The sequence below is a fragment of the Falco punctatus genome (assembly GCF_963210335.1).
Source record: "Falco punctatus genome assembly, chromosome: 9".
In the NCBI taxonomy this organism is placed as follows: Eukaryota; Metazoa; Chordata; class Aves; order Falconiformes; family Falconidae; genus Falco; species Falco punctatus.
Genome location: NC_137589.1, coordinates 44,711,852 through 44,714,744, shown reverse-complemented (window position 1 = coordinate 44,714,744; position 2,893 = coordinate 44,711,852).

Genomic DNA, 2,893 nt, shown 5'->3' with positions numbered 1-2,893 from the left:
CCAGGCAGAATGTCCTTTCTACAGAATTTTTAGGAGAAAGTTTTGGAACAAGGCATAGATTGTCAGTGTGTCATGGGCTGATGGATGAGAAGGGCACCAAATGGGAAGAAGAAAATCTTCCTGGTTTTAAAACCTGGAACAAGGAAGCATGGAAACAATCTCAGTTTCAAAGCAATGCAAATAACAACCCTGCTGTAGGATGTCTGGAGCGGGAGCTCCTGGGCCATCTCCCTGCTTTGCAGAAGGGGTAGCAAGCAAGCTTGCGCTGCTTACACTGGGTGATCCCAGCCTCCCGTTAGCACTGTGGGATAGTCTCACAGCTGGAATCGTGGCCCTGGGAGTCAGCATAAACGGAGAGGTGGGGATGGGTTTGTCTTTAGGACAGGCAGGTGTTTGACCTACCATCCCCAGCCTCACCTCCTGCTGGCGTCAGAGCCGGCGCCCGCGCCCCGGCTGGCGGGGGAAGCTCTGTTGCCCCGTTTCCCATGAAGTCCAAACGATGGTGCTGTAAGAGCAGCAGAACATAAAAGGGATCCTACTGAAGTCACTGGAGATGCATGGGTGTCAGCGAGGGCAGATCTCACCTACCAAGTCTACCCAGCAATATCCGTAATTCAGGAACAGCCATGTCAGAAAATAACAGGCACCCGTTCCTAGCAAACACTGGAAGCAAAAGCTATGAAAACCTCTTCTTCCCATGAAAAAAAAATCATGTTGGGGTTAGTAGATGATTTTCTTCCAAATGACCTCACGATCTATGCGACCGGCAGGACCATGACACCGAGCCTGTCCGGCCATGGCACCAACACCTACGTATCGAGGGGTAGCGCGTGAGAAGGTGCAAGGGCAGCCCCCCACCCTTGGGTGTAGGTCCTCCAGGGAGGACAGGGCGCCCGGGGCAGGAGGTGGAACCAGTAGGATTTGACAAGGCCCGGATGGGTTCGGCTACGAGCAGCGGCGGTTCTGCGGGGGGAGGCAGCACGGAGGCGCCGTTTGCGACGAGGGGCAGGTTTGCAGGCAGAGAAGGTTCTGCAGCAGAGGTGGCATCTGGGCTGGCATCCAGTCTGGGGTGGCAGGACTGGGAGCGGAGGATCTGCTTCCTTCCAGCACATGGCCTGGGGCAGATCCCTTCCCCTTCCCCCTGCAGCTCTTCCCCCTAGATAACGTTTCTTCCCCTGCTTAACAGTTTGCCTCGAGAGGTAGGGCTGGGAGAGCTCGGCGTGCCAGGTACAAGCCTGGCCCTGCTGAGCTGGCCCGAGCAGGTCTCACGGCCGCACACCCGAAGCTCACTCTCCCCTCCGAGAGGCACCACCTGGCTGCTGTCGCCAGCTGCACCTTCCACGCAGGACGTTACCGGCAGGAAATCCTCCTTCCCCACTTCTCCAGAGCCACACCATCAACTTCTACAACGGGTTCACCACAACCACCTGGGGCAAGCACGCCCAGAAGATATGCCCCCGCCCCCGTGACAGTCTCAAACCAGCAAACAAGCAGCCTTGGTCCCTGCAACTATACCCCCCTTCCCAGGGGAGACCGCCTGCCTGCACGCACCGGTTTGCAGAGATGCTCGGCCATGGAGCTGCTCTCTTCAACGGGCAGAGAGATCTCGGAGGTGGGAAGCCCGGCATTACCAGCAGCCTGCAAACACACAGACTGGATCAACCCCAAATCCATGAGCCAAAGGTTGCCTGAATCTAGGCTTTGGGACTATAAAGGATGAAGCTAGGGAGACTTTGACTTGCACAGTCACCCTCTGTATTAAAATCCATTTTCTTAGCTGGATTCAGATCCTAACTATAGCTCTACTGGCACAGCCCTTTGGGACTTGTCTGTATTTTCTCCTAGGCAATACATGCAGAAGAGGACAAAATGTGAGCTGCGGGTGAATAGCTGTTAACGCTTGCACGCATCTCGGCTGCCACTTAGATGCTCTTCTGGGCAGCCCCGTGGGCGGGAGCAGCAGGGGTATTTATGTCTGGTATTCACTTTGTCTCCAGGTGCTGAGTACTTACAGTTCTCACTGATGTCAGCATGGGTCAAAAAAATCAGACCCAGTTGTCTTAATTAGCTGCATGAAGGAATTCCAAGGAAAGATTTCTTCTCAGTCACCAAAAACCACATTCAGGGAACACCTACGTCCTTTTCCACTTAGCTTTGTGTTGGACTTAGTCTCCCAGTGCATTAAGTCAATCTGGTTCCTCCTGCTCCCTCTACCTGGTGGACTGGATGCATCCATGCAATTTGATAGTAACCTCCCGGCTAATTCGTCCTGTTGCACTGAACAGACCCAGCTAAGCAGTAAATACAAAATTTAAATTTCACGTTGGGGTCGGCTTTGCATGGACTTCTCCCTTCCCAAAGAATGCCTTTATCCCGTGCCTAGGTTGAAACGTGCCCCTCCACCTCCATTCGCATCACCAGACACAGCAGAGAAAAGTGATGCTGCCTCTTCTGAGATTTCATGCGTTGTAATTAAATGTGATGTTTTTCCAATGCTGCTTCATTACAAAACTGACGGGGACAGATTGAATATAAAAGGACGGGTGGCTGGGAGTAACAGGTGCTATAGACATCACTATCGATACGGCTGGTTAATGGCCAGGTGGTTAGAACGGGGATTGACAGGGTCCCAAGGGGGACTTAAATGTCTGGGGACCTGGGGCATCCTGCACCGAGGAAGGTGGTAAACAAGCAGAGGTAAATAAAGCTCCTTCTTTGGCAGCTTTTTGCAGAACCAGGAACGCACGAAGGATTTGCTGGGGAGGTGGCGGGGCACCAACGTGGGGTGCTGGTGTACGTGAGCCGTCTCTGCTTCACCTCTCCCATGGGTGATGCTCAGCTCTCTATAGCCCCAAGCCACCACAGGAGCCGAGAGCATAGCCTGACCATCCCT